This window comes from Lactuca virosa, chromosome 6 (assembly GCF_052849685.1).
Source record: "Lactuca virosa cultivar CGN04683 chromosome 6, Lactuca_virosa_CGN04683_v6, whole genome shotgun sequence".
Taxonomy (NCBI): Eukaryota; Viridiplantae; Streptophyta; class Magnoliopsida; order Asterales; family Asteraceae; genus Lactuca; species Lactuca virosa.
This window is the reverse complement of record NC_136431.1, coordinates 142315594-142330248: the sequence shown is the minus strand read 5'-3', so window position 1 is coordinate 142330248 and position 14655 is coordinate 142315594. Positions and strand designations below refer to the sequence as shown.

The following is a 14655-nucleotide window of genomic DNA, read 5'->3' as shown; positions in this document are numbered from 1 at the left end:
TTCTTGTACCGGCTCCTCGTTTTGGTAAAAACCCCTTGCCTTTTGTCTAAATTTCTCCTCCCTCGCTTTCTTGTACTCATCATAAAGGAGCCATTCTTTCTTAGGTTTTCGCCAATCGTCATCGAACCTATCACCACTAGAATAGCATACTTGCACTTTCTTATTCCCGTTCTTGTCCAAATCACAATCTCTAGTTAGATGAGGCCCATTGCAATTTTCACATCCTACCCGAATAGCATGGATTTTTGATCCATTTTATCCATCCTTCTATCCATGGTTTTCAACATTGCCATAACTGCCGACAAATCTTCAGAAGCTGCGTAAGCCGATCCCTTGGTCATATCATTCCTTGGATTGTGGTATTCTCTAGAATGCTTAGAGAATTCTTCAATCAGTTCTTTGATCACCGGGGTGCCTTCTTTGTGAGGGGTCCTTGCGAGTCTAGGAGCTGCCTAGTTGTTACATTGACTCCATCATAGAAAATGGAGACTTCTTGTTGGCTATTAAGATCATGATGTGGGCAATTCCTTAGTAGACTTTTGTATCTCTCCCATGCCTCATAAAGGGACTCTCCAGGTTGTTGTTCAAAGTTGGCGATAGCTTTCTTCAACTTGACTATTTTCGAGGGTGGGCAAAACTGGTCAATAAATTCTTCCTTCATCTTAGCCCATGTAGTGATGGATCCGGGAGGGAGTGACTTGAGCCAATCCTTTGCAGCACCTTTGAATGTAACTGGAAGCATATGAAGCAGCTGGGTTTCGCGAGGCACATTTGGAACATTAAAATAATCAGCTACATCATTGACTTCATCCAAGTGTTTATAGGCATCTTCGTGGTCTTTTCCATAGAAGGGGATCTCCTTGAGTTGAGCAAGAATGTGAACCTTAAGCTCAAAAGTGGCAGTCGCGGGAATTGCGGGTTGCACAAGTCCCGGGCCGGTATCATCCCGTATCCTCTTCTTCCATTCGCCCATGGGAACTTCATCAATGTTCGCCATGGTGTTGTCAAAGTTGCCTTCTAGATCGCTACCTTCTTCAAATTCGCTTTCTTCTCCTTCGGACTCCTTCACGATGTCTTCCTTGATTGGGTCTTCGTTTGCCAAGGAAGAGGTGTTGGATGTTCCTGATTTGCTGCTCTTTTTCTTGCTAAAAACGGATTTGAGATTCTTCAAAGGTGCGTTCTTTGAAGAAGCGGATTCTCCAACGGTTTTTCCTTTGTTCTTTCTTAGAGCGGACTCCGGGTCTTCAAGTGGGGGAACCAAAGACGTATTGGATCCTCGGGTCATGTAACAACTACAATTAAAGTAAGAAAAACGCGTGAAAAGAACAAAAATAAACTAAAATAAAAACTGTGAATCAGCGATGGACTCGCCGAGTAGAGTCGATTGCACTCGGCGAGTTTAAGGCAGAAACAGAAAAGAAAAGAAAAAAAATCTAATTAAATTTCTAAAACAGAAAACTATGAATACTAATCCTATCAACTAAATTACCTAAAAAAAACTTTGTGCAAGATAAATCTCACACAAAGGATCGATAAAACTAGATATTAATGATAATTTTTGAACCGTTCCCCGACAACGGCGCCAAAAACTTGATGTGTGTAAAACCAACTAGTTTTAATCCTACTAACTTAAACACAAAGAAAAACACACGAAAGGCAGTGTACCTATCGATTAGCAGTTTAGTTCAGGTAAGTAGGGTATCGAACACAGGGAACGGTAAACAATTAAAATAAATGCTAATATTATCTAAATAAAACAAGTAATAGAAAGGGGGTTTTCTCTAGTTTTGCAAGACTAGAAACTTAAACAATTAACTAAAACTTAAACTAAGAAACTAAGAGCTAAGCAAATAAAAATCAACTAAATTCAATAATTAAGGAGACTTCTGTTTAGGTTTGAATCATTTATTCATACGGTTGATTTTATGACAAGTGCAATGGATTAATTGGCATTAGCTACCGATTAGTGTGATTAGGTTCACGTTCGCTATTATTAATCCTTAGAAAACAAATTAATTCAAGCAGTGATCAAGTGATTAAACTAATAAATTCCCTAGTTTAATTATTCGGGTTAAATAAGACTTGTAATTGGCTAATTAAATTGGTGATTCAATTAACCTCTTATTGATGGTGTATCACACAAGCTCACACATTAATTTACCCATTCTCTAGTTAATCCTAGTTTCATATTCACTATTCCTAGGCATATAGCAATGTGTTCACATAAATCATATGAGATAAGCAATTAAGAGATGTTCATGCAGCTTAATTACTTAGCTATTAACAGAAAATAGTTATGGTTAATGCATAAGGTTCTTTAACAAGCTTAATAAAACAAGTTCACCAAATTAAATTAATCCAACCACAAAATCAAACCATAATCACAAAATCATCTATCCTAAACAGAAGGTATGAGTTTTAGCTCATGATTACAGCAGAAACAAGCTCAAAAACGAAATCAATTGGTAAAAACATAGTTCAAACAAGAGATTAGGTAAAGAGTAAACTTGATTTTGCCTTGATTCTCCTTAAAATTGAATGTAGGGTTGATTCCATTGCTTCCCACGCTCCAGCAGCACCTTTAGTCGACAATTGGCCTCCAAGGGTTCATCTATATGCTAGGGTATCGGGCAGGAATGCCCTTTATATAGATTTTCACAAAATAGAGGTGACTCGTCGAGTCCAGTGACCTACTCGGCGAGTTCGTCACTTAAAACCCATGTACGGCAAGTCAGCGACTCCAGAATCGCGAAAGTTCGACATGACTCGTCGAGTTGAGGCCCAACTCGTCAAGTCCGTTTGGAATCAACATTTTCTCAAAACACGAAAGTCGTCCGAAATTGAGTCTAGTTTTCAGAACATTTTGAATCTCGTCAATCGGAGTTACGGTTGATGAGATATGGCCAAAACACTGACGAGGGGTCAAGCTGTCCAGCAACATCCTTCTTTCTTCAAAATCCAAGATCCAAGCCTCCAATCGCTAGCTCCGCTTCCTTTTCCTTCCGAGCATGTCATTATTGCTGAAAATGAAATTCTAATTTAATTAAGCACCTTTTGTTCATTAAATGAGACAAAAACAACATAAAGTATTAAGATAATGCATGAATTTTATAACTAAATATGCCAATATCACTTATAGTCATGGACAATGAGATGTAATCCATATATAATAATCAAGTATGGGCTTGATTAATCTTCTTGTATGTAGTAAGACTAGAAGGAGTAACTGATTCATTTAGAAATAAAACAAACATGGATATCTTACATATTTAGCAAGACTTGTTGTAAAAGGATTCACTCATACTTATGTCATTGACTATGATCAAACCTTTTCTCATGTAGCTATGATTACATCAACAAGGATATTATTTACCATAACTACATATTATGATTATGAGATATGAAAAATATATTTCAAGAGAACCGCTTTCTTTTATAAACAAGGATATTATTTACCATAACTACTTGAATATGTATATATAGTTTAGCCTCGAGGTTTTGTTAATCTACGATATCCTAATAGAGTGTATAAGCCTTAAGATCGATTTGTAGATATAAATCAAACATATCAAGGTTGGAATCATCATTTTAATATGAAAACACAAAGTATGTTTTTACATACAAATGAAGATAATATATGTGTTTACTAGAACTAGTGGGAGCATAGTGATATTCCCAATCTTGTATGAATGAGACATACTTAACCATGAGAAATTACATTTCGACTATGCAATGTCGTTTCTCTTTGACTCGGAAAGTATTTCTAAAATGAAAGACTTAGGAAAGACAAGATACATTCTTGGAATGTAAAATCTACAGAGATAGATAAAGATGAATGTAAAGTTTGAAATCTTTATGCATATGTTGAGTATATATATTAAATGAGATCAAGATACAAGATTCATTTGGAGGACTCTTGGCATTGCCATATGGCACCATTTTGAGCTTTCCTCAAACGTACCTAGCACATATGTTTTAGATAGATAGAATGACATATATTTTATTTGCTTTGACAAATGAATCTATCATTTATGCCATATTATGCACGAGAGAGTGTATATTATTATGTTATAAACATATCATAAGATACTAAGAAGATACATGGGAAAGTCCTTAGATGACTATAAGGACATTCTAAAAGTACTTACAAAGAATTGGATAATATATATGAGATAACCAGTTTACAAGATGATCTTTATGTAAAGAGCTACACAAGATGCCGACTTCAAAACAGATAGAGATAATTATGAATTACAAAATGGAAAATCACTTCCACATGGATGGATAATGAGTTTCGTTGGAATGAGATCTAAGTAAAAAATAAATGCATATTCTACTACAGAATAAGTATACAACGCTTCTTAAGAAGATGCAATTAAATATGACTGATGAATGGGCTTATTTAAAAACTATGTTGAGTCCTTGCATTCAAGGATAACCAAGAAATAGTCTGTGACTTCAAGAGTGTACTTAATCAAGCTAATAACGCTTAGTCACATCAGAACACCAATCATATTCTCCAAAATATTTACCTATACTAAGAATAAAGTCAAATATGGAGATGATCGTATTCGTATAATTCACAAAAACTAATTTTAGTCATACCCATTAATGAAGTCCTTCCTTTAAGCTAAGCATGAAAGGCCATGCTTGAGTTATAGGACTTTGTTATTCTAGAAATGGGATTTGATTTGAATTTAGTACTTAGGTATTGGAGCATTGTGCAACAACGATTATACTATTTTGATATATTGGGATATAATCTTCACATTAATGCTTGTTGTGTTCTATATTAACATGTTTAATCCCGTGAATAATCTAATTAGTCTAAAAGTTCATAGTCATTCAAATTTGTGGGAGCAATTATAAAGTAAGACTAATATGAAGTGGATTGGTTGACTCTCTTAAGATGAAAGTAGTCAAGAGGTTGTAACAAAGATTCATAGGTACTTGTCAAAGAATAAGGATGGACATGACCCACATCAAGATCACCTCATGGATTGCTATTATGAGTGATACTTGATAAAATGTACTATCTTTGTATTCTTAATACATGGGATGCATACTGGACTTGAGTGTAGAGAGCACTATACTTTGACGTGGTTAAATGTTGTTTTTGACTAGATGGTTATAAAGGCCAATACCAGGTGTGGTATGAACTATAAAAAAAGGCGTATGTAGTCAAGATGGGATTTGTTCCTCTTATGTGTTGAAAGCTAGATATCTAACATGCGTTAACCAAAGTTAAACACTAAATGAGATTGATTGTGATCCAAGTCTCATATTCAACAGGATGTTTGTAACAAAGGGATAATTGATATACTTATCATGTACACCAACTGAATCTTTGAACATTTGGGAATTGGATGTTGATAGAATGGAAAAAAGACATATATTACTATGGGCGGTGAAATGTTGCTAGACGTTCACCATTGTCTATATCAATCTATAATGAGTCTTATACAAGTGGGAGATTGAAAGATCTTTTTGCTCAAGAATCATTATAAAATGATATTTGCTAGATAATATATGATCATAAAATGTCACACTAACAAAATTCGGTGTAAATATATTATTTATAAGAATTTGATCCTTGATAAATATTTATATTTCTTGTAATTAATTGGAAAATAATTGTTTTATGAAAATAATAGTTTTCATTAAAAAAATATCAATAAAATCATTAGATATGATTTATTAAAGTCATGTGTTTTTATATAAACTAAAAGGGCTTTAGTTTTTATAAAAAAAAATAATAAAAAAACAAAAAAAAAAAAAAAAAAAAAAAAAAAACTAGACTTGACTTTATTAAAATATGAAAGACTGTGGCACATTATTTCTTCCCTCCTTTCCTTCAAAACGAGGGCATTCCCTCTCTTAAAGGGCATGGGTGTTGCTTGTTACTTCTTCCATGATCTTTTCCTCCATGCCATGTTTTGAAGCTCTACGTTTTTCATAAGTACCTTCATGTCTTAAGAGTTTACTCATGTATAAAATGGTATAAGATAAGGCTTATTTTGGTTGATTCCCCCCTCTAAAAACGTCCCTCTTTCTATCTATTATGAAAATTTTCTTAAAGGGTTAATACAAGGAAGAAGATGGTGTTACTTTCATACCCTCCTTTAAGAAAAAAGACTTACTTTTGTTTTTAAAGGCTTAAGAACTTCATTTAGAAGAAGGACTAGCATCCATATCAAGTTCAGGTATTGTTGGTGTTTCTACTTAGGTGGAGTTCTACATCTACATTCTTCATTAACTTCCAACCTCCCATGAGGAACCAAAGTCTTCAAAGGTTGTATTCTTTTCTTCTTATGGTTGTTTTAATCATTCCATGATTTGCAAAAGGATCTTTGGTGGGTTAAAATGGTTTTAAGTTTATTCATTTTAAAATCTTTCTTTTGCTAAAGTTGTAGTTTATTATAGACTATTTTTAAATAAAAACCCAACAAATATAAAGCCTTATAAGTACATATTTTAAACGGCACATTAGTATTAAAGCTAATAAAAACCGAACAATATATCATCAACGATAATTATAAAGTACTTGCAAACATAACATAACATAATATAAATCCAAACAATTTAATCAACATTGCTAACCTCATGAGAGTTCTATCTAGAATACATAATTAGGGATTTAATATTCCAAATATCATAAATTGGGGTTTTGATACCCTGAATACCGATCAATGAGAGTATAACTTGATCCAACAAATCATAATATTAAAACCATTCAAACCATGGTCATAATTAATCAGGGAGTTCATACCCGCTAAGTATAGTTATACTTGCTATGTACAATTGAGGAGTTTAAACCCACAATTTAATCAACATTGCTAACCTCATGAGAGTTCTATCTAGAATACATAATCAGGAATTTAATATTCCAAATATCATAAATTGGGGTCTTGATATAATTGGATCCAACAATTCACAATATTCAAACCATTTAAACCATGCTCATGATTAATCAGGGAGTTCATACTTGCTAAGTACGGTTATACTTGTTATGTACAATTGAGGAGTCTATACCCGCAAAATACAATTGGTGTAACATCCTTAAATTTTTTAATGATAAACTAGGGAAGTATCCCCGCTTTGCGGGGGTCGGATTTCAAGTCAACTGTTTGCGAAAGGAGTTTACAGTAATGTTTTATTGATTTATTTATTGAAAAAGACATATTATCTAATCGACAAACGTATTTTTGATTACACGTTTATAGTTTCCAATCCTTTTATGGATTGATCCAATTTGAATTTCCCCCATTGACACTGAAACTGCTAGTCTCCTGAACACTAGGCTGCCAAAAGGAAATAAAAGGAATTAAAAATAATGAGAAAATACATGAGAAAATGAGTACATTGGTCGCTTGTTTGTTACATGTGGAGACAAAGTAATTTGGAAACATCGTTTTGAAGTGTTCAATCCGTTTTCACTTAGTTGTTTATGGAAAATACATTAACACAAAAAAATGTGTCACAAGTTTGAATTTGCAAGTTCAATATCAGAATTCTACAAAGACCAAAATGCAAGTCAAGTATTCTTTATGGTGCAAACCTTAAACTCGTTCGTAAGAATGGCTTTTAAAGCTTCGATCTCCATCTCCTGCTCCTACACATGGTCTGTTGTGAAAATTTTTAGTAAACATGGATTTCATATCCTTTCCTTGTTAATCCAATATTCATGCTCATGACAAACATGGGCCTTTTACACAGTTCAATTATGTAGTAAGGCTGCTTAAATATGATTATCCCATATTCCAAATGACTTGAATTCCTTATTTTCATTATTCCATCACACTTAATCTACTCTACAGGCTCCTCTTACATCTAATGGATTTAGTTCTTGAACAACTTTTCACTAATGATGCACTGGTAAAAAAAGATTCAAAATCAAGTAGTAGAAAGTCATAGACCTTCAACAAACACCAACTTCAAGTGAATATATGAAGGAAAGTGTAATCAACGAAATAGCGAGAACGGGATTCGATTTATGCCTTGCATTCGTCGATTTCTTTCAACCAAATACCCTCTATTTCCTTTTTCTATTTTCAATCCGTTCCCAACTCAGGTCCGCCTTCCATTTTCACCAACACATACAGTAACATAATAAACAAAGAAGTTAAAGATTGGGATGGGTATCACACAAAAACAAAAAAGGAAAAGTAAAAGAATGACTCACCGGAGGTAGGTTCTTAAGCAGAATCGACAACAACAGTATATGGTGATTGAGGAAGTGATTAATAAACGATTCACAAGAAACCTCTAAAAGCATGGAGAACAGGTCTGAGGTCCCATAACCTAACCTTCGTTGTTGCTGTTGCTGGCACCTTTCGCTTTAAAAGCCCTAAAATCCCAACACGATCGACAGTGGATTCAGAGGTTCAAGATACGAAGGTCGTGAAGATTTTTCGAGACATTCGAGGAGTGAGAAAGGAAAGAAATCATTGGCGAAGGTAGAGGTGGAGTGAATAAAGAAGAGATGGAAATTGGAAGAAGACTTTAACAGGAAAGTGTTATCTGGAGCAAAACCATTGGAGCACTGAAGCGGTGGATAGAGAAAACACCACGTAACACAACATGTGTCCAAGAAACCAATCCAGACATTGACCAAAAAAAATTAAAAGTGGTCCAATAAGATCAAAGCGTTGTTCATAGGGGAACATATGATTTATATGTATAAAGAATTATTATATATAATTGATTTATATATATAAAGAATTCTTATATATAATTTATTAAGTTGTATTGGTTAACTAAAGTAAAAGAGGTGAACTTTGGGTTTAACCAATTTACAAGGCTGTTTGGTAGGATCTGAATTTTTAAGATCTGAATTTGTAAGAGGTCTGAATTTCAAAGAGGGTCTGATGTTTTAAGATCTGAACTTTTAACATGTTGTTTGGTTGGGACCTCTGAATTGTAATATGAATGATAAAAAATGACTATTTTACCCTTCTATAGTTCTATGTTGTGCTAAATGATAAATGCATAATTGATAAAAATTACAAGTGATCATACAATAACCAAATTAAACATAAATTCTTTCAAATTCATTTTTTTAATCCATTGTAACATAAAAATCATACAATATAACCAAATTAAACATAAATTCTTCCAAATTTATTTCTTTCAATCCATGGAAACATAAACATCATACAATAGCCAAATAAAAAATACTTCTTTCAATCCATGGTGCAACTAGTGAACCAAAGACCTATTTTCTGCACACTTAAGAAACAACCATACAATTTATCACTCTTTTATCAACAAAAAATTAACCAAAACTTTTCAGCACAAATCAATAGAAATCATCTATTTCAGCAAGAAATTGCCCATTAGCCGGCGATTGCAATGATGGGGAGGGAACACGACTTCTCAGCAGATCGGGAGGGAGGTTCTTGTGTGCGGCGACGAGAAAGAAAAAAAAGTGGAGGCGTGAAAGAAAGAGCGAGACCTAGGAGGAGAAGGAGGGCAGCGCGGTCTTTTTTTTGTTTTCAGATGCGGGCTGATCTCTTATTTTTCAAGAGACATTTTTAAGATTAAGAGGTATTGAATAAGAGGGTCCTAAACAAGCCACATCTTATTTTTTAAGAAATTACCTCTTAATTTTTCAATTAAGAGGTAAACAAACGTGGCCTACGTCCCAAATAAGATAAGTAACATTTTTACGATACATAATTGGACTTTCATGTTATTTGGCCTGCAAATTGTTTAGCCTTAAAATAGAGTTTTAGCCCAATTACTTAAATGAAGATAAAGAAACGAGGTTTTTTTTTGAATTATTTGTTTATAAAACGGAAACAAAAATGTATTTCTTTTGATATATTTTCTAACTTTCGAGTTGTATTGTTTGTGTTTTCCATATTATTGACCAAATATATTTTACAACGTTAGTTCACGATTATTAGTTCACAAAATAATCTCTATTATGTGTTTGATAATGTTTCGTATTCATAAATTATACTCACTTGAAATTTTATTGACAAATAGTTTATAAGTAAATGATTTTTATTATTTTGACAAATCTTATATTCCAGCGTTTACATATGTTAGCATATTATGAAAATTGCTTTACTATAAATGAATAATAATATTCTAAGATGAAAAGGTAACATGGAGTTGGTCAAACACAAAACAAAACGTGTAAGATGGAGTAGTTATACGTGCAATTTAATACGTGTAAGATGGTAGGGTTATGTGAGAATTTTGGAGTAACAACACCTTTGAATTTTAGTAGCTAGGTGTCAAATCTGGTTGCTACTTGTTAACTATGAGGAGTAGCTAGTATATCAAACTTTAAAACATTAGCTTAAAACTTTCGGTATAAAATTAATTTTTACCGGCGCACGTGTTGTGATGATAGTAATGGATTTAAGTTGAATTTTAACAATTCTATTGATAAGAGTTAACTATGGTTATATTTGTTTGTAGATAAATATTTAATATCGATACCAATGAGTAACTCAAATTTATACAGTCAAATGAAAATGTATTATATATAACCAAATACATATGTAAGAAACGTATATAAAAATAAGCACAAAAACGTACACAAACTTTATGTCGAAACATAAAGAAACTTGAATTTATACCGACATGTACATATAAATACATAAGTAAAATTAATTTTTTTATGTTAACGAACAAAAGTTTAAATAACAAAAAAATATATTATATGTGACCCGACTCATACATAGAAGTGTGCAAAAAAATAAGCACGAAAACGTAAAAAAATTCCGTTGAAATATAGACAAACTTGAATTTATACCGACACGTACATTAAAAAAAACAATTGTTTTTTTTTTAAATTGACGAATGAAAGTTCTAAATTTACACCGAAACATTGCTCAACCTCAAATTTATACCAACTTTGGTTTGAATATACAAGTTTTTATGCTTAAGGTACAACTATCAATGCATGTGATACAAGTTAGAATGTTTTATAGGCCGAAGCTTAGAATTCATGTGTTTGGCTTCAAGGAATCAAGGGGAAAGGAAGAAACATAAAAAGGGATACGGGTTTTTTTTATTTATTTTTTTTTTTTTTTGTCAATTGTTCGAGTCAATCAAGTTACATTAATAATAGTTTTATATAGATGTAGCAGGTAAACAAATAACAAACTGTATTGCAACTTCTTTTTGATAACAAAACTAATTCTTGTAAAAAACATCTATAGATCTTGAGGGTCATAACATTAATATGCATGACTTGTTGGCTGTATTGTGGAGCTCCATAGCATCTTACACAAGAAAACCGAAAGTATGAAATGCAAAATGTATAAATTTGTGTTGATTTTTCATATACGATTTCTCATGCTTTGTCACTTTGCATAATACAACTTTTAAAACAACATGTCCCACAGTGCAAACTCCACTCTCCAAGCTTACAAGAGCAAAACTCTTAGATCCACACAAGTATGTTTCTCTCTGACCAATCCAAAAGATGTGGAGGGTGTGAAAGGGAAAAGACAAAAATATGTGGGGATTAACATGTAAAAGATAAAAAAATTTAAAATTATCAAACCAAAGTCGGGCCATTGATTTTGGTTTTTAGTATATAGGTAATACGTTGAAATGTTGCCCACCTCAAATTTATACCGATTTTAATATGAATTTATAAGTTTTTATGCTTAAGGTATAACTATCAATGCATGGGCCACGTGTTGGAATACTTTGTAGGTCTAAGCTTGGAATAATTGTGCTTGTCTTCGAGGGGAAACGAAGAAACATTGAAAGCGAAAAATTGGGGGTGTGAAAGAAAAAAGACAAAAAGATGTGGGGTTAACACGCAAAAGATAAAAAAATTGAAAATTATTAAACCAAATTCGGACGACCGACTTTGATTTTTTAGTATATAGGTAATAGTCTCATTGGGTAAACGTTTTCTTTCTATAAAAAATTAAGAACAATTATAAAATATAATTGACAATAAAACGAACTAAATTTGTAGATATTTTGAAAATCAAATAATTGTTGTGGAGACTATTTATAATTTTGACCGACAAGATGAGTTATATATGACTTTTCTTTTAGAGAAATGGCTAATGAATAAGGAATTAAATACTTAATAAAATTAATTTGTGGTAAATATTTGTATTTATATGTTTATGTAAATTTCTCAATATTATTTATATGTTTAAAATATAAAATCATATTAATGTGTGATAACGTGTAACGTTTAGCAAACAAATAATGTTTTCACCGCCGACAATCCTATACCGACGGTGAACACCGCTCCTCACCCTTTGTTTTACCGGTGGTATAATGTCGACGATGAGTTTCCACCGCCATCTCTCTCTTCTTTACTGTTTAAATTCAATCTCTTTCACTCCCTCTTTACGGGTGATAATATATAAACACCACAACATAGCCTCAATTGAAAGAGGTAAATATGGCACAAATGTTACAATCATCCTATGTGGAGTGTGGTGCCACCGACACCATATCGTTCAACCTAAGTGAAAAAAATGCCGACTTACCTATGGTTGGTATGGAACCATCAAGTCTTTGTTGGGAGTGTACATTCCATGATGAGGCAAGAGTTTCGGTTAATGAGGCCATTATAAGATGATTTGTTTTTCTGTAATAATCGATACATGTGGTCACGTAATGTGATCTACCCTATACAAAATGTTATGTTTGTGGTCATGTCATATGACCTAGCACATACGGGGTGATGATAATGATTGAACAAAAAAGGAATATTTTTATGAAATGATCAAATTGTTCTATATGTTATGGAAAAAGTATTTTTATGTTATAATTGTTTTGGGTCCAAACCCATATGTCTTACAAGAAAAAATTTATCTTAAGTTTAGTGTTTTAAAATCATGTGTCCCATGTTTAAGTACCATGATCTAGACCTAGCAAAGAGTAGCCACATGACTTGAAGTGAAAGGACGTGGATATGATTTTCAAAACAATATTTATGCTTTCGCAACTTGATGTTATTATGGTTTGGTATGATGATGTGATAAGACATGTTTGATTCAAAATTGATTTGATATTATGAATGAGGATTTATGTTTTATTATGATTTTATACTCTGATTTTAAAAAAATGGTTTTGAATTTTGGGACGTTACAGTGTTACTTATTACTAACCAGTTAATTACAACAATTAAAGATTTTAACTACTTTAACTAGATTGAATTAATCCTAGATTAGGTGACCATCTTAAATAGAATTTAAAATCAAACATTTATGAAACACAAAACTGAAACCACTATATAGAAAGACAAATTAAAAACCAAATTTAATGATTAACTACATAAAAGGTATCAGTCTTTGCAGAACTGAAAACTATGGTTTATTGTAAGACATAAATAAAGACGTATAAAAATAGTAAAACTAAAGATTATAAAGTCAAACGATTAAACTAAACTATATAGTTGACTCATAATCTTTAGATCTTGATAAATCGTCGAAAAACATCAAAAACGTTCGAAAACCGTCTAAAAATTTGTCTGGAATGGCTCTGCATCTGTCTGAAAGTAATGAAAGATATTTATAGGCAAGAGATAACATCTGATAAGGATTATGGGAAAAACACGGGCTCGACGTGCCACATAGGGACCAAGGACGTGCCACACCCATTATAAAAATGGACTTCACTCAGATTAATGAAGTACGTTGTATTATGAAACCCCACGAAAAATCAGCAAAATGATTTCGGGATATAAACACGGGCTGGCCACTAAACATGGGTTGTGTGTGGTGGAAGCAGATTTCAGTCATAAGAAAAATATCATAAATGCTTCAGAGGTGGAACGTGGGTTGACCACCAAACACATGTCGTGTTTTGTGGATGCAATTTTCTAGGATCCAAAAAAAATTGGCCAATCATTGTTTGTAATGTTGGAAAGGTGTCTAAGGTCATTAACTAAAAGGACAAGATTGCAAGCAAGGACAAGATTACAAGCAGAAAGTCTCTAGCTACAAATGAGGTATGTTATTCTCTCTTTCTCACTAGTTCGGTATTGGATTGAAACCTAGATCTATTAGGGTGCATGTGCACAAATGGTTTTATAATGTTACTGGTGCGCAACTAGTGTGTATTCATTGCTAGAAGACTCATCGGTGGTATCAGATCCATTGGTTTATGGTTACTTGCACTACTATTCCAATTTGATTTGAATATTGTTTGTTTAATTAGGGTTTTTTCGAATTTAGGGCTTTAGGGTGCGGAATTTGAAATTTTTGTTTTACACAGACGTTTTTTGATTTCCTTGTACCCTAAGCTAGGGTTTGATGACCACGACCCTAAACTAAATCAAATAGAAACTTGGAGGTTGAAAGAGCGTGACACACTCCTATATGGCGTGGCGCACCCGTGGCGAATTTGGCTCCTTCGAACCCTAAATTACTCTACAAGTTTCCTAACTTGTCGAGCGAGAAACAAATATAATGTAATTCAAATTATGAATATCCATATTTCTTTAAATATTATTTAGATAGTGATTTAAATTTGAATATTTAACTAACTTAAATATTTTTTATGGATTGAATTTATAAATTTGAATACTGAAATTAAAATTACAACTTGCATCACCACATGTTTAATTAAATTAATAAATGACACCTAAATTTAAAATGTTAAAATTTACTTATACATATTAAGAGTTTATATATACAGACACATATATACATACACACA

At 32.6% G+C, this 14655-nt stretch overlaps 1 non-coding gene across 1 annotated transcript; it reads left to right on the top strand.

Moving 5' to 3' along the window:
- Window positions 1–506: 506 nt before the first annotated feature.
- On the top strand, window positions 507–613 carry LOC145123127 (small nucleolar RNA R71). Its single transcript, XR_013715004.1, has one exon. It is a non-coding gene; the product is annotated as a small nucleolar RNA R71 (small nucleolar RNA).
- The last annotated feature ends 14042 nt before the right edge of the window (window positions 614–14655 follow it).